The 18,821-nt window shown below is 37.0% G+C and overlaps 2 pseudogenes across 1 annotated transcript; one reads left to right on the top strand and one right to left on the bottom strand.

Moving 5' to 3' along the window:
• Positions 1-1,680: 1,680 nt before the first annotated feature.
• Positions 1,681-6,792, bottom strand: LOC146909573 (putative SWI/SNF-related matrix-associated actin-dependent regulator of chromatin subfamily A member 3-like 1; annotated as a pseudogene). The gene is made up of 3 exons (XR_015018224.1): positions 5,343-6,792; positions 4,837-5,131; positions 1,681-2,662 (listed from the first exon to the last, which is right to left on the bottom strand). The product of XR_015018224.1 is annotated as a putative SWI/SNF-related matrix-associated actin-dependent regulator of chromatin subfamily A member 3-like 1 (transcript).
• A 9,678-nt stretch (positions 6,793-16,470) lies between these two features.
• LOC146909574 (protein FAR-RED ELONGATED HYPOCOTYL 3-like) lies at positions 16,471-17,372 on the top strand (annotated as a pseudogene).
• The last annotated feature ends 1,449 nt before the right edge of the window (positions 17,373-18,821 follow it).

The raw sequence follows: 18,821 nt of genomic DNA on the forward strand, positions 1-18,821 counted from the left end.
TTTCTCGATCTCCTCCTTCCTTTGTTCAAAGGTATGAACACCGATCACATGTCCTCTCGCCGCCATTTATCCTAAATCAAGAAATTTGCACTCTTTTGATTGATACAATGGATAACTTTCATCCCAAACCCAATTACCTTCAACCTTTTCTCGCACCTCTTGGTGGTGGGGTTCTTGCTTGTAGTCTTGGACTTGATTTGAAGCCACGTAAAGAAATTAATCTATGGAAGAGAAGGGCCTCTACAACTGGATCCATTAAATTAGATCAAACTTGGTTAATGGTGAATTGGCCTCTCTTCATGAACATAAATCAGTTTTGTGAAGACTCTTGCTCTCTTCATTTGCTTGTTCAAGCTTTGTTAGTATATCGCGAATTTCACCCATTTCTCGTTCTTACTTTCTCTGCCTCTTCCAAGAACAGATTCATATTAGTTTCCAAATGGGTCAATGAAGATCTTGTTAATTCAACACCACCTTGTTTTTGAAGACCGGCTAAATCAACTTCATCTTTCATAATCGCTTTTAATTTGTTAACATTGAGTCAAGAAATTTGAATAAAACAAGTCAAGAAACCATGGGCTGCATGAATGATTGAAGCAAATTCAAAACATCTGTTGCAATATATTGGATGATCGTAATTAATTATTATTAATTAATAAAAAATGGAAGTTGGTGGCCGAAACAAGTGAGAATGTGCGAGAAGAAATTTCCGGCGGTAGTTAACTACCGCCGAGGTCGTTAACAACCGCCGGGGGCATTTTAGTATTTTACTTGTGTCAATAGGAAGCTTTCATTGTCGAAAAGCAATTTTCTTTGAGCAATTAGAAAGACAGATGAAAAAAGAAACTTAAAAAGAAAAACCAAAAGGTTCCAAAATCAGTCATTTTCTCCGGGTAAATTGTTTTAGGTATATGTTTTTTTTTTTATTCCAATTCTATTTGATAATATTGTTTCAATTCTCTAATTGCTTCAAGTGTTGAATTCTAATTATACTTTTTTCTTATTCCAATTCTCTTTGATAATCATTGTTTCAAATTGCTTCAAGTGTTGAATTTTAAAATTCTAATTGAATTATTTATGTTTTTTCCAATTGAATTCTTGATTTTTTCCATATAGCATGATTTGTACACCAAAAAGCATATGACATGATTTATTCAAGAATCAAGAGTTCACGTACCGTACATAAAACACGTACACGTTGAATATCAATTTTTGATTTTTTTAATTAATTGTTTGTACCCATAGACTACAGATTTTTGGATATTTTGTGCAACTATTGTATTTTCTCAATGATGGTCTATATCTATATGTCATAGTTTTATTAGAGTTGTTTTCTCTAGAGATAGGTTGGTATCCATACCTATAATTTTACTTAACTTTGTTGGGTTAGGTTCGGCCCCCCCAACTTTTTTGTTTTGTTTTTCCTTTTTATTAATAATATATAGGATGAGGTGTATTTGACACACGATATTTTGAGGTGCCAACATACCGGGATGTCAAAATATCGTATTATAGTGACTTGGGGTGCCGGCATAGGCTGGGATGTCAACCACTATAACTAATACATGTCTCATTCATCATTTATCGAAGAAATTTTTTTTATGATGTAATACAATGGGCCCTTTTTTTATACTATGCCTAAGGCCCGTAAAACTCTAAGAACGGCCCTGATCCAATGACTTTAAACATTAAGAAATCCGGTGACTATAATTTGGTTATAAAAAAGTAGTCCAACTGATATTTTTCAGCACTACAGAGCTAAAGCAAAAGTTTGAGAGATTCAAACAGACAATAACTAACACTTGCTAATTGCAACTATCCCACTAATCCTCACAGTAACCAACTCTATTCTCCTAAAACAAAACGGAGATCCTCAATGCCCATGCCAGCGATATCCTTTGATCTTCTCCCAGATCCTCGGCTTGTAATTGTTTTCTTCTTTTCTTGCAACATTAGTATTTTCTCTTCGATGCTGTTTTTTGCAATCAGTCTAACAATCTTCACTTCTTCTTTCTGTCCAATGCGGTGGACACGATCCATTGCTTGTTCTTCAACGGCAGGGTTCCACCACGGCTCCATTAAGTACACTCTGGAGGCAGCAGTAAGATTTATTCCTGTACTCGAAGCTCTGAGACTTGCAAGCAGAATCATTGGCTCATCAACTTCTGAGAGTTGAAATTGTTCAATAACCTGAGCCCTTTGTTTGGCATTCATTGTCCCGTCAAGACGCAATGTTTTAAAGCCAGCTGCTTTTAAAGGTTCTTCTAACAACAGCAGCATCTTACGGAATTGAGAAAATACAACTGATTTTGTAGCTGGATTTTGATCCCTTGATTCCGTAAGAAGCTTTATCAAAGTAGCGATTTTGGTAGATGACCTTACTTCTGGTGTGCACGGCTCAGTAGGATCATCAGTATCATCAGTCTTGAAAGATTCAGGGGTGCTGAGAATAACTCAGATTCTGAGAGGGAGCGCCGACAAAGTGGACAACTGGAATTGCTGCGCTGAAGAGTTTTCAGAATACATTCTCGGCAGAAAATATGAGCACAGCATGTAATTACAATATCTGTTGGGGGAGATAAACAAATTGGACAATCAAAATCTTCACCATCTTGTAGCATCCTAATTAATGTTTGCAGCAATTCAGGGTTCTTGGAAACATCTGCTTAGCAAAAATTATGCATGGTTAGCAAAATGAAGTAATACTTAATAGTATTGATTATCAAAACTCTCTTCAATAGTAATGAAAATGTATGGTTCACTGTATGGCAGAACACACAAATTATATATCTGTTTGCTACATAAAGGCCATGTTCGCATCAAACTAATTTAGTACATTGGTAAAATCAATTTGACCAAACATAAGAATTCATATCATATCATTAAATATCACAAGACAACGATTACCAATCAATTTATTGTTGACAATACATAGGAGGAGTCCTCTAATAGTTTATACACACACTTGGGCTGGGCATGTGATCACAAAATACTTTGAGAATGCATAAGGATGTGGACTCTACTTCAATCAATTTGTGTAAAACTTTGACTGACACATGAGGTGTTGGCAAAGAAGTAACTCTATGAATGCGGATAATAGTGATATTGTGCATAAATATCAAACTAGATGTGCCCCAATCTGCTAGCACTATCCCAAAAGTGGCCAACCAAAGCCACCCCCCAAAACAACATCATCACAACCCAAGTCAAATATATAGAAATTTGCAGTCACCACAAGACCACTCAAGTCAAAGTAGATTTGGATGTTGTCGGCGCGGAAATCAGAATCTTAGGAAAAACACTCATGGTTCCCAGGAAATGAAAATTTGAGAATGTAAAAGAATATGCACCCACTCTAATTCCTCTCAATCCTTGCGTCAAATTCAAATCATCCTTTAACCCACGAGCTAATTCAATTATAGTCGAAAGGTCTGAAGGTTCATGGATGTGCATCTTGCCCAAGAGTTGTGTTTGTGCAATCAAATTTATTTGAGCCACCAAGGATTCAGAAACCTTTACATATTCCTCCAAAGCATCGCCCTATCGTAGTATTCGAAGTCTCTCAAATATGCTATCTGTGTTCTTTCACCAAATCTTTTTATGAGAGCCATCGTAAAAATCTCCACCCTGTTCTTTCACCAAATTGAATATGCTACCCCTGTTCTTTCACCAAATATTCTACCCTTGTTCTTTCACCAAACTCCCCTGGTAAAAGTAACACACTACTCAACAAACTTTCTTCTGGAGTACACCAAGTTTGGAGACTTCTAGCTCGCTAACATATTTTCCTTAGTTTTATCTAAGCCAGCTCATCTAATATTAATGTCATGCTTACAATGCTTCACAACTTCTGAAAGTTGAAGTATTCCATGCTAAGATGAATTCCTCACCGACTGTGTTCCATACATACACATAAAATGAATTCCTCACTGACTGTGTTCCATCCTGACCCGAGTTAAGTTGTTAAGGACATAGAACGCTATCACCCAATCATCTGCCAAGACATGCCTATCACCTGAAGGTTTTGGTATTGATGCCTAATTGATATTCAACCAGTGGAACAGTTTATCAACTGAAATCGGAGGAGTTAAGATTTTAAAAGAGTTTGACTAACATGTGCAATATTGCACAAGTTAAGGCAACTAAAAGTAGTAACTTTTCCTTGAAAACCAACAATTATTTATTAAAAACTACATATTTAATATAAAAAACACAAGTTCCAAGTCAAAGTTACTACTTTAAACTTCTTAACATGTGCAAATTTGAACATGATAGAAAAAACCCTTTATTAAAAAAATAGAAGGAAAAAAAACAGCAACGGTGTTCCTAAGCAAGCCACAAACTTGCGTTTCAATACAATTTAGAGACAACAGTCATAAATTTCACAGAAATGAAATATGTGACAAGGTTTTGAAACATTAACCGTAACCAATAAAATGATATTTTTTAGGTAAGAAGTACTGTATTGATATTGCTTATGTAATTAGTCTTTTATAGGCACTAATGACGTCAAAGATTTTGATGACATTTTCATGATCACCAATCACACCCCAACAATTGAAAGTAACAAATTGTTAGTTGACAGTTAACACAGCATTCTAGCTCTGCTAAGAAACATAGATAATATGAGGTGTTGGCTGCAAGTACATGGTAGATGAACATAATGTATTATGAATTAGGAATGCATGAGATGAATTTATACATTTGTCATGTAATCTCATCTTTCCTCGTCCTAAGCTTCCAACAAAAAACATAAGTGAGATGTACCTAAATGGCTAAATGTTATCATTGCTAGTTTCATAAAAAAGGTCATTGCTGGTAAAGGGGAAAATATACCTTCAATATCAGTTGAAGAAAATAGACACGACTTGAAATCCAAAGGAACCATCGAAAAATCAGCACAGATCTGACGAAGTCTTAGAATCATACTTAGTATAGTGGAATAACTAGATACTAGTCTGTCATTGCTGTTATGATGCATCATAAGTGACTTTATTTCCTCTTTAACCTCATCATACAGTTTACGTTCTTCAAATGAAAGTTCAACATGACAAGTCTCAACAATCTTAGGTGGAAGCCCCACCAATGCAGTGTCTTTGGTTCTTCGCAATGATATTGCCGACATCAAAACCTACCCAAAAAAGAGTAAGTAAAACCATATAAACAAACAAGCGCTTACACAAAACATACCAAACCAAAAAAACAGAATAATTGGTCACAACTCACAAACACTGAAATTCAAATTCAATTCATTGAGCAAAAGGAAACTAATAGTTGATTTATGTAATCCCCTACACATGCAAGTAAAAAATGACAATCAATACATCGTTATCGAATTGTACCTGCAATCGACTCATCCCGGTCTGTTTTCCTTGATTAAGAGGTCGCTGAACCAAGCTTTGCCAATAACTCTTAATAGAAAACGGCTCAAAATGCAAAAAAGCCATAAGAGAAAACAAGTCATAAGAACCATTCTGAATAGGCGTCCCCGTAACAGCCCATCTCCTCTTCGCATTCAAAGCAATCACAGCCTGACTCTGTCCCGCATTAACATTCTTGATCGTATGCGCCTCATCCAAAACAATCCTCCTCCACCCCAATTTCTTCACAGGAGTATCCGAACACCGCAACTCAGCTCCCAATGTAGCATAAGTAGTCAACACAATATCATACTTCCTCAACTCCTCAGCATCTTGAGTCCTCCTATCACCATAATACATATAAACCTTCAACGTGCCACGGTTAGTATGTTCCTCCAATTGAGTTATCCATGTCGAAATCACAGAAGGAGGACAAACAATCAATGTACCATTTGTCTCACTCTCCACCCTCTCTACACTACCCCTACCTCTTTTCTTCCCACTTTTCATTTTCATTTTATCATAACCAATCAACGATAGCAACGTTAACGTCTTCCCTAATCCCATCCCGTCCGCAAATATCCCTCCCGAGAGAGGCTCCGGCCGCGCATTAGTTTGATAATTCGTCAACACATTAACAAAATTCCCCTCTTTCTCCTCCCAAAACGGCGGTAAATCATCAGCACTTTCACGATGATAAAGCCATCCTAGTGCTTCTTTTTGGTGCTGCAGAAGCTCTGATTTAATAATGCTAGAAGGAGGGTTTAACGGTTCAGAAACTAGGGTTTTGGAAGCTAGGTTTTCTCGAACGAGTTTGAAAATTTGATCTAGGTTTTTACTATTATTATTACCGGTTGTTACAGAATCAGCGCTGACGGTGTCAGCGCGTGTTTCTTTAACGGCGGCGGAATGAGAAAGAGTAAACGAAGGATCACTATACGAAATGAAATGAACATTGGAACCGTTAAAAGCGTCATGAACAGCGTCAAAAGCAGATTGATGAGCGAAGATATGAATCTGACAAGGGATACGGAATTTGTTATTGTTAGAGCGAGTGTTGGTAGGAACGATGGCTTCGACGTGGATGATGTGGGCGTCGAGGAGAGGAGCGAGAGCGGCGGCGACGGCGCGTTCGATGTAACCGACTTGGAGTGTTTGAGTGTTGAGGACTTTGATGGCGTTGGAGTCGTATGGGTTTAAAGGTTCGCGGATTAAGCCGAGGATTTCGCGGCCGGTGATGGTGCCGGAGTAGTGTTTAATGCCGACGATGTTGGCCATTACGAAACCGGCGAGGTAGGTTTCGGATTGGGATTGGGAGAAGGGTTCTTGTGAGTCTTCCATGGTGATTGGGATTGTAAGATCTGAAAGGTGAAATCAAATGAAATGAAATGGTAAAGGGTGATGTTTTTGTTTTGGTGATATTTTGAATTGGTGGAGATGATTGTGGAGGCGGTATTTATTTTCATTTGCTAAAATTGTGCTGTATTTGAATTTTTAACAATAATTTCTTCAAAAAAAAATTTTAACAATAAAACATTTATAAAAACTAATCATGTAAATAATTAAAACATTTATAAAAACAAATAATGTAAGAATAAAACAATAAATAAAAATTTATATATTTATAAAAAAAAAGGTATAGATATGTGTATATGACTTTATTAGTCCAAAAAGGTACTTTGACTTTAATAGCTTTTCAATTTATACATTAATATTTAAAATATTTTGTAAACAGATTATCCTAGTTATTATTGATAATTAATAGAGCAAGATACACTATGATACTTCCTCTGGTCACAGATATAAGCAAAAAAAACTCTCAAATCTTGGTCACAAATATAAGCAAAACTTAACTCCTTTTCAAGTATTTAATACCACTATTCCTAATTTACCCTCATTTAATATTGCACTTTTTTAAGACATTTATGCCACGTTTTTAAGACATCCACTTTTTTCTTATGAGTTACACTCATTTATAGTGCGACGTGCTAGTATATCTATCCACTTTTTTTCGTATGAGTTCCAAGGTACTTCGCATGTATCCTTCCATCTTCTCTTCGATACTAGTAATTGAAGAACTAAAGGTATGGATCATTTGTGTTACCTTCACCGAATATGTCACTTATATCTTCATCTTCAACATGAATGTCACTTAAATCTTCATATTCTCCACCAATGTCATTAAAATATTCATATTCACCCTCAATGTCACGTAAATCTTCATCTTCTCCGATAGCTTCATCTTCAAAGAGATCATCAATGTCACCAATGACATCTTCAATCTCATTTCCAAACTAACCTTCATGTAGAGGATAAACATTCAAGTCGAAAATATCTTCTTCAAAGGAAGGGCACACGTTTAAATCTATGGCTAGTGGAGCTCTATACTCATTTACGGACGACATAGCCACGTTTAAGTCGATTGGTGTTAGTGCTCTGTCTTCGTTTAGTGTCGATGCACCATCATTAACATCAAAATCATTGTATGGTTCATTCAAGTCAATAACCAAAACCATGGTGACCTTGGGCAAAAATGGTGAATAGGTGTTTAGTTTATAAAGGAACCTCCTTTGAATATGTTGGCGGGTAACAAGAAAATGAATCGCTTCGCATTTTTGAAAATTTTGACAAAATTTGAATTTCATTTTTATTCCCGCTAAATGAATGTTGTTGGAAAAAATGAATTGCTAAATTTAGTGATGAAATGAAGAGGAAGACAAAGAATTTTACAATTTGAAGTTCTCTTTCGTTGTTTTGTTGGGCACGTGTGCGGTACTGCTTCTGTCCTTTTTTGCTCTAGGAACAAGTTCACATGTTATAGAACCAATGCTTTTGTTGGGCATGTGTGGCTTTTAGTTGAACGAGAGTAAATGATGGAGTTGTATTGAACTTCTCAATGGCTAAATTTATTACGGGAATAAACTCGTCTGTTTTTGTATCAAGGTTAATTTAGTAAATTTTACTCATATTTTTCATCAAGTCAAAAGCGTTAACTACACTTAACTGAATTCCTTAATATGTGTGTAAACAATTTTTTTTTGCTTAAATAAGTGACCGGAGGGAGTACGAAAAAAAACAAGGAGGAAGAGACGCTACATGTACGATAAAAACAATTTGGTCTTTTCTATAGAAATAAAGCTTGTCCCTTTCCTTGAGAACTAGAGGGTTGACGCCAAAAAAACTTGGTGCGCACATCATTTCAAAATCCATCAACATGCATATCAAATTGAGAAAGGGTTTAATTGTCCACTTATATCTCAAGAAGAGAATTCTTACCGGAAACACATGCACCGGTCAAAGTGATAGGCCAAACCGTAAGTGCACGGTCTATCGAAGTAATAGTAGTAAAATAGAGTATCGTTCCGCTAGGGAGTTGTTCAATCTAATTAACTTTAAAAGAATGATTAGAGGAGAAGAAAGTTTATAAAAAGGAGGTTTAGTTGGCTGAAGGTAAATAACAATAATATAAAAGAGCCTTGGGACCGTTGGTTTGTTGTAATAACGAATCTTTTCACAAGCAAGCCTTAAACTTATAACCTTACGTTGATCTTAATTTCTAAAGACAAGTTTCTCTTTAGCCTATCACATCTCCTTTCGGTCTCAATGAGTGTGTTCCTCCAACAACCACACCTATTTTCATGGGTGATTGCCTTTGGAATCCTTGAAGCTCGAAACTTTATATGTCTCAAGGTTTGCTAGACTATTTTCATGTTTCGCAATCCTTGTCTAGATTCACTTGTTCGAATATCTAAACTCCACTTTCGTTTTATGAATTGATATTTGGAATAATGAATTAACAATTATCAAACCCTCCACTTTCGTTTCTACAGCTTGATAATGGTTAATTCATGTTAAAACGGTGAATCTAGATTAGAAATTAAGGTTACATAAAATTAAGGTATAAGGCTTGGTTTGATCCGGATTAAGTCATTATATCCAACAATCCCAAGACAAGAGAAGTCTACTCACTCATGCTCATCGTAGACATGGGGAAGAAGAAAGAAGACAATAAAATAAATTGCGAGAAAGAAATAAAAGAAAGAAAAGAACTTTATTAAAATAATTGTACTGAAAATATTCTAAGAAAAGGTGAATGTTTATGATGGAGTGCTCCTCTATTTATAGCTTTACAATTGACTTAAAATCTAAGCAACTATAAGGGCTAATCGGTAAAACTACAACAGAGTAACTTGGGCTCGAAGAAAAGTAGCAAAAGAGCATCCTAGAGGGTGGCACGGCCGTGCCACTGTTGGCACGGGCCGTGCCAAGCTTCGACTTGGTGGAGACATATTTTTGTCTCGTATCTTCGTATTTTCGCACCGTATTTGCTCCAGTCCTCTTTGTTTTGCTCCAAGACACCTTCCACCATATATTTATTCCTGAAATAAAATAAAATGCAATTTAAAGTAAAAGATTCAAAAAGGAAATAAATTTCCAATAAAATCAAATCAAATCTAAATAAAACTAAACTAAATAATGCTTTAAAATAGACTAAATTATGACTCATCAAACTCCCCCACACTTGAATCTTTGCTTGTCCTCAAGCAAAAGGCAATGGACATAGCAGCAACAAAAGATTAATTATGGCAATGCAATTGAAAACATCATGTCTCTTTGAAGGTTTTGTTTCAAGTACACTAATCACAATTTCAAACATTCCTTGTGAACATATTCAACCCAACATCAAGTCTTAAGTGAGTGTGTGTGTGCAGTCCAACCTTTTTCTTGCTCCCGCATAAGACAGATATTATGAGGAACAGTTCTATCCTTAATGCTAAAGTAACCGAGAAAAGTCCTTTCTTCATTTCATATAAGAGTGATGAGAATTTGGTTAAAATTAAATTAAATTAACAATTTAAGCACAAAGGGGCTGCAGGTGCTTAGGGCTATCTATCCTCATAGGAAGTCTTTTTGGATGTAATTGTCCTTTCCCCCTAAATTCAAAATCACCCTAAGTAGTGCTGCAAAATTTTTATTTCATCTCCGCGTAGGAAGTCTTTTGGATGTAATTGTCCTTTCTCCCTAGCATTGATGAATTTATTTTCCTCATTTGAGGGATTTGGAACTTAAGTTCAATTAGGGAGTCACCACCACAATTAGGAAGTTAGGGATTGTCGTTTCCCCACATGTTGGTGTCATTCTCCCGCCCCATTTAACTTTAACAATTAAGAGAATATAACAATAAAGCACAATTGATTATTTTCCCACACAAACTTATACTACTTTTACTCTAAAGACTTTTAAGGGTCTAAGTTAACACTAAAGATAGAACGTGCTCCTTAAAATACCTACTCATACATTTACTCAAAGACTGCTTAACCGGATGCTTTTCTCATTGGAGATTTTTCACAATAAAACAAGATGTGGGTATAGCAAGAACACAAAAAACACAAGAAACCACTTTTATGTACAAGAAACAACCTTTAAAGAAGAGACAAAACAAAAAAATTTATGCCATATTTTACATTAAAAACAAGCTACTAATCATGCCTTTCGCTATAAAAACAAAACAAAAGAATAAAGTTCAAGGGAGTTTGGAACACTAAGACTCTAGACACTTTATTAGCCCCCCCCCCCCCCCCCCCCCCCCCCACACACACACACACACACACACACTTAGGGGAAGCATTGTCCTCAATGATTTAAAGAAAAGAAAAGAAAAGAGAAGAAGAAGAAGAAGTAGGAGAAAAGAGAAGAAGTAGAAGAAGAAGAGTAGAAGAGAGATAGAGAGAGTAGTAGAAAGAGAGAAGGGAAAAAAAGGAAGAGGAAAGCTCACAATGTTTTATTGAGGTCCATAAGGAGGACCTTGGAGATGAAGGTGTTGCATCATCCGGCGGAGCATCTCATTGTTTTCTTGTGTTAAGCGGTTGCCCCTTTGAACATCATTCCTTAGTTCGGAGATTTCAACACCTTGCCTTTGTTGCTCGGTGCTCATCCTTTCAACTTCATTGTGAATCCATGCCCATCTTTGATCTTCATTGAGGTTATCGGTGTCATGGCCATGGTGCTCCTCTTGGTGCAAGTTAGCACTTCCTTCCACATCATGGTGCAAGTTAGCACCCTCTCCTTCATCAACCTCTTGCTCTTCAAGAACCTGCGCATATCATCATCATACAACAAATTCTCTTCCACCTCGGTGGTAGTCCAAGATGTGTTAGGTAGTAAAAACATTAATGGCACATTGAGCTTGAGTTGGTAATGGAGTGGTGGACGATATTTAATGAAATTCATAGCAATGAGGGTTTCTCGGTTAAGCCTATTATTTCCCTCAATTGGTTTGATCCCCTCATCCTCACTCACACCAAAACACCTAGCTATGTATGTAATGATGCCACCCACCACTATGTCTCCCTTACCGGCTGGTCTAGTACCTACGAAGTCTAGGTAATCAATCAAATAGAAACAAGTGTTGACGGGGTGGTTGTAGGGCATTGCCCATAACATGAACAACTCATCGGTTCTAGTGTTTCCTAGCTCGGTTCTACCCCAAATAGTGCAAGCCATTACCCTTTGAAGGTACTTAAGTACGGGGTTGTGAATGTTGCTAGCTTTGTTTGCCCTAGGGACGTATGCATTAAGGTCGGTGATGCGTTTCCAAAAGGCCGCCGGTTCATAGTTATCCGGTTTTAGGCTAGGATCCCAATGATCATGAATATACACTTCATTAGCAAAACCTAAGGCTTCACAAAAGTGCTGAAGAGACATATTATAATCAATGTTCAATAGTCGAAGGTGATTCTATGGTTGGGGTTTTCAAAATTCAACTTATCTTTGGTAAAAACAATTGAGCTCAAAAATTCATAGGTGAAATTCCCATAACCCCGCATAGGTTCTAACATATCAGTCCAACCTAGCCTTCCTATCAGCCTATAAACATCATCTCTAAGCCCTAGCACATTCAAATCATAAGAATCGGGATATCTAGAAGGATGTAAGGGTTTAGAAATAAGAATTTTATACATGTCCCTTTGTGAGTTGTCCTTAAACTTTATCCCATGATTCTTGACTTGTGCTTGCTTCTTTGATGGAGGACCGGAAGAGCTTGCTGGTTCCTTACCACTTCTTCTTGAAGCCATTGACCTTGGGTGTGGATTGGATTGAAGGTTTAGGGTTTGGGAAGATTTTTGGTGGAAAGGATTGGTTTAGGGTTGGGGTTTATGTTTTAGTAAGGTTTATGAGTTTGGTTGTGGAGATTGGTTGAGAATTTGTGGTTTTTGGGTTAGGTTTTGAGTGAATAGGGTTTTGGTGAATTATAGGTTTGAGTGAATGAAAGGTGTTTTTGATTTGTGGTTTGTGTTTTGGATGAAGTTTGTGATTGATTTGTGGAAGAATTGGATTGATTTGGTGGAGTTTTGATGGAGATATGAAGGTTTGAAGATGGATGGTTATGGAGGTTTGAGAGAGAAGTTTGAAGGTAGAGAGAGATTTATGTTTGAGAATGAATGGAGAAGAAGAGGAAAATTGGGTTTATAGCACACTAGAGGTCGGGCACGGCCGTGCCAACCTTGGCACGGGCCGTGCCAACATTCCCGACTTGGCCATCCTATTTTTGCTTTAAAAACTGGCACGGCCGTGCCGGCCTTAGCATGGGCCGTGCCACCTCTCTCGGTCCAGGGGGCTTCAATTTTTTTTCATTTTCTTGAATCGTAATTGGACAATTACCTACAAAACAACTTAAAACAAAGAAAAACAAATAAAAAAAAGCAATTAAATGCGTGGGTTGCCTCCCACGAAGCACTCGTTTAAAGTCATTAGCTTGACGATCAAAAGGTTTCTCTATCCGATACCTAATCTCTCACTAAGGGACAATGGCATCAAAGTAATATTCTCCCCCAAATCACATGTTGCTCTTTCTATAGTCTTGGATCCTATGACATATGGTATGGAAAAACTCTGGATCCTTAAGTTTAGATGACAATTTGCTTTGAGTGATTGCAATAAATTTCCCTGAATCGCTCATCTAACTTGGACTCATCAAACCCTTGTGGGAAATGAATTTTTGGCTCATATGGTGGTGATATGTGAGGCTTATCACTCTATACTACAACTTTCTCACTGTTTGGTTTTTCACTCTCTACCCCAACCTCAATTGTCTTGGTTTCTACAATAGGGTCCTCTAATTGCTTATCATCCCTAAGTGTAATAGCATTTATTGGGCCTTTGTGGTTGGTTTCGGTTGACTCGGGAAGACTCCGGAGGGTTGTGGGGAAGAGGTTACTTGTTGGGCTACTTGAGAGATTTGAGTCTTAAGCATTTTGTTGTGAGTAAAAAGAGAATCCACTTTTGCGGAAAGCCTATTGAGAGAGTCATTCAAAATTCCAGCTTTGACTTTAAACTCTTGGTTATGCCTAATGTTATCTAATTCAAAATTTTCTATCAAAAGTTCCAAGTCGGATTTTCGAGGGACTCCTTGGTTGTTTGCAAAACCGGGTGGTGATGTTTGTTGTCCAAAAAGATTTTGAGGGGTTTGAAAAAAATTGACTATTCCTAAACCCTTGATTATATTGAGCATAGTTTACTTGCTCGGGACTTCTAACAACACTACCTAGTTGACATTCAACACTAGTATGACCAAATATTTCATAATCCTTACAAGGTGGTGAAAAGGGGGAAAAGGTCCATTGGTAAAGGTTTTGAGCCATGCCTGAAATCAAAACAAGAAGAGATAGAATAGAAAAAAAAGAGAAAGAGAAAGAGAGAGAGAGAGAGAGAGAGAGAGAGAGAGAAAGGAAAAGAAAAAGAAATAATATATATATATATATATTTAGAAAGAAATATAAAGAGAAATAAAATAAAATAAAATAAAGAAAAATATTTTTTTCAGTCTAATCGTAAAAAAAATTAATCAAATTGCAATAACTCCCCGCAACGGCGCCAAAAACTTGATAGGCCAAACCGCAAGTGCACGGTCTATCGAAGTAATAGTAGTAAAATAGAGTATCGTTCCGCTAGGGAGTTGTTCAATCTAATTAACTTTAAAAGAATGATTAGAGGAGAAGAAAGTTTACAAAAAGGAGGTTTAGTTGGCTGAAGGTAAATAACAATAATATAAAAGAGCCTTGGGACATGTTGGTTTGTCGTAATAACGAATCTTTTCACAAACAAGCCTTAAACTTATAACCTTACGTTGATCTTAATTTCTAAAGACAAGTTTCTCTTTAGCCTATCACATATTCTTTCGGTCTCGGTGAGTGTGTTCCTCCAACAACCACACCTATTTTCACGGGTGATTGCCTTTGGAATCCTTGAAGCTCAAAACTTTATATGTCTCAAGGTTTGCTAGACTATTTTCATGTTTCACAATCCTTGTCTAGATTCACTTGTTCGAATATCAAAACTCCACTTTCGTTTTATGAATTGATATTTGGAATAATGAATTAACAATTATCAAACCCTCCACTTTCGTTTCTACACTTGATAATGGTTAATTCATGTTAAAACGGTGAATCTAGATTAGAAATTAAGGTTACATAAGATTAAGGTATAAGGCTTGGTTTGATCCGGATTAAGTCATTAGACTTATCCAACAATCTCAAGACAATAGAAGTCTACTCACTCATGTTCATCGTAGACATGGGGGAAGAAGAAAGAAGACAATAAAATAAATTGCGAGAAAGAAATAAAAGAAAGAAAAGAACTTTATTAAAATAATTGTACTGAAAATATTCTAAGAAAAGGTGAATGTTTATGATGGAGTGCTCCTCTATTTATAGCTTTACAATTGACTTAAAATCTAAGCAACTATAATGACTAATCGGTAAAACTACAACAGAGTAACTTGGGCTCGAAGAAAAACAGCAAAAGAGCATCTGGAGGGTGGCACGGCCGTGCCACATGTTAGCACGGGCCGTGCCAAGCTTCGACTTGGTGGAGACATATTTTTGTCTCGTATCTTCGTATTTTCACACCGTATTTGCTCAGTCCTCTTTGTTTTGCTCCAAGACACCTTCCACCATATATTCATTCCCGAAATAAAATAAAATGCAATTTAAAGTAAAAGATTCAAAAAGGCAATAAATTTGCAATAAAATAAAATCAAATCTAAATAAAACTAAATTAAATAATGCTTTAAAATAGACTAAATTATGACTCCTCCTCAACTAAGAGTTCATCAAAATAAATATGGACGAAACTTATTTGCTTTGCACGGTTATGCAGCTTGCGACGACATTATCCAAAACTATAATGGGCAATTTGTTAAAGGTTTCATGTGTAAGCTTTGTCGGGAAATGCTCTTATTGCATGATTAAAGGGATACATCTTACTCTTGTCATTCTTGAAACAAATTCCATGTATGCCATCAATATGATCCATAATCGCCATACTTCCATATTTCACCTCACACTTCTTTTCGGGAGGTCATATCCCTCATCAACCTCTCGAATTTGAATTTTTATATAAATTGTATTCAACGTCTCGAGTTTGACTTTTTATATAAATCATATTCACCATTAACCAAACAATTATGTTGACGCACGGTAGGACCGGCCCAAAGTCCATTGAGTCTTGAAAATTGCTTTTTTGACAAAGAATACTTCCAATTGACACATGTAAATGACCTTAATGCCCTCGGTCAGAGTTAACTACCGTGGGACCCAGGTTGTTAACTGCCGTCGCTTTCTTTCCCTCCAAAACCAAGAAACCCCTACCTCACCTATTCATTCATCACCTTACTCATTCCATTCCTATACCACACCCAAAAAAAAACCCATTTCAAAATTTTTGTGTCAACATCATGCCTCCAAATCATTGCCGATCGATTGCTAAGACGTTTCTATACACAAAATGCATCAAAGAACAGGTATTACAACGTTAAAATCCATTACATTTGATTGATTTTCCTGGATTTTTTTTTGTACCGTCACACGTTTTAGCGGCGGTTAACTACCGTTTGGGAGTGAGCGGCCGTTAATCTCCATTGGTAACTTAGAAAATTTTGAAAAATTTTCAAATGGCAAGGTCTTCCGCCAATTTTTTTTCCACAATTTTTTTTCTTTTGTATTTTTTTGGTTTGTTTATGTTATTATATGATATTAGATACATGTTTATTAATTAGTTTAGTAATTGTATGTTGTTTATTTATAGATAATGTTGAGAATGCGGGTGATGATCCGGTGATCGAAAACCTAGAGTTGTCGATTCCATTAAGGTTGAAGCTCCCGCTAAGGTCGAGGTTTCCGTTAACGTTGAGGCTTCAAGCGTCAATTCCGATGTGTGGAAACTTCGTGACAACGAAGTGGACACGACTCATTTCTTTTCAACCCGAGACACATGGAAAGATAAAGACGAATTGCTCGGTTGGGTCCGTCGACAAGCAAATAGGGCTGGATTTACGGTTATCATTAGAAGATCTTGTGAAGGAAGAAATGCTATGTTGGAGTTGGTTTGTGAACGGAGCGGCGAACACAAAGTACCGAAGACAAAAGTGAAGCATGAAGGAATGGGATCAAGAAAATGTGGGTGTTTGTTCAAGATGCGTGGATATGTCGTTAGGGAAGACAATGCTTGGAAATTGGCTATTCTTAACGGCGTTCACAACCATGAGATGGTGCCGTATGTAGCAGGGCACCTTATTGCCGAAAGATTAAGCTGAGGACGACAAGAAGATTGTACATGACTTGACCTATTCTTCGGTGAAACCAAAAAATATTTTAACAAATTTGAGGAATAAAAGGAAAGAGTCCATGACAAATATCAAGCAATTCTACAATGAACGTCATAAATTCAAAAAGGCAAAAAGGGGTGACTTGACGAAGATGCAATATCTAATCACAAAGTTGGAAGAGAATGGATATGTTTATTACGTAAGAGAAAAAAGGAAAGTCGAAACAGATTCAAGACATATTTTGGACTCATTCAACATCGGTAAAGTTGTTTAAAAATTTTCCTACTATTTTGATAATGGATTCCACGTACAAAACCAACTTGTATAGGATGCCATTGTTTGAAATAGTTGGAGTCACCTCAACCTATTTGACATATTCGGTTGGTTTTGCATTTATGACGTCGTAGAAGGAGCATAACTTTACTTGAGCTTTGCAAATGTTGCTTAAACTTCTTGGACCAAATAGTGATATGCCTAAGGTGGTAGTGACCGACGGGGACACAAGTATGATGAATGCCGTAAAAAATGTTCTCCCCGGTAGTAGTGCAATACTTTGTTATTTCCATGTTGGCAAAAATGTTAGATCAATAATCATTACCGATTGCAAAGTTAAACAAAATGTTCTTGTGGTGGATGAGCAAAAGAAGATTGTTGACGAAGAGAAGCATAGTAAGTTGGTTGATACCATATTTGATGCATGGAAAAAATTGGTTGAATCTCCTACTCAAGAGTTATATGCGGGTAATCTAGTGGAATTCCAAGATGCTTGTAAGGATCATCCAAACTTTCTTCACTTGTTCAAGAAACCATATTGAACCCTTTTAGGGACAAACTAGTGAGGGCATGAACGGACCTTGTGTTACATCTTGGGTGTAGGACCACGAATAGAGTTGAAGGAGCTCATGGTGTGGTGAAGGAATATTTGTCCACCTCCAAGGGTGATTTGGGTACTTGTTGGCAAAAAATAGATGAGATGTTGGCAAACCAATTTGGGGAGATACAATCATCGTTTGGTAGGAGTGTTTCGGTCTTGGAACATAGGTACAAAGATGTCACTTTGTACTCCGGGTTGGGGGGTCACGTGTCTAGACAAGCCATGAACTTTATTTTTGTGGAAGAAGAGCGTGCTAGGAAAACCTTGTGCATTGAGAAGAAAACTTGTGGTTGTGTTCAAAGGACGTCGTATGGCCTACCTTGTGCATGCTTCATTGCTATGAAAATCCGTCATAACAAGCCCATTCGATTGGATGAGATACACCCGCATTGGCATAAGTTGTATATGGGTGAAGAACAAAGTAATGAAGATTTGTTTTCGGTCGCGGAGGAGTGGCGTGGTATCCAAGAACGTCTCCAAAGAGTTTCGTTCCAAATGAAACTAGAAATCAAAGAGGCTTTGCGGTTGTTAGCGTTTCGGAGACCGCATTGTTGTCACCACCTCCAAGAAAGGTGGCAACCAAAGGAGGTCCCAAAAAATCAAAACCACACGTAGTAGGATCCCATCTTCGTGGGAGACTATTGATTCTCAACATCCGGAAAGTCAATCTTCACCACGGAAAAAATCTTCACAAACTAAAAGAAAAGATGCTCGCATTGGCATTTCTCCGGTTTCGGTTCATAAGCCTAGCTTGGTTTCAACAAGTTATGATCCATCCAATCCTATGTATTACATGCCAAAATTCATGAGACCATACATTGAGAGAATTGTGGATGTTATTGGTGACGGACATTGTGGGTTTAGGGCTATAGCCGAAGCCGTGGGTTTGACGCAAGAAAATCATGTTATGGTGCGGAGAGCACTTATTCAAGAGTTGAAAGAGCATATGAGAAAATACATCGAGATATATTTTGCATAATGT

Source organism: Medicago sativa, chromosome 7 (assembly GCF_051527215.1).
Source record: "Medicago sativa cultivar Bolivia chromosome 7, Bolivia_mono, whole genome shotgun sequence".
In the NCBI taxonomy this organism is placed as follows: domain Eukaryota; kingdom Viridiplantae; phylum Streptophyta; class Magnoliopsida; order Fabales; family Fabaceae; genus Medicago; species Medicago sativa.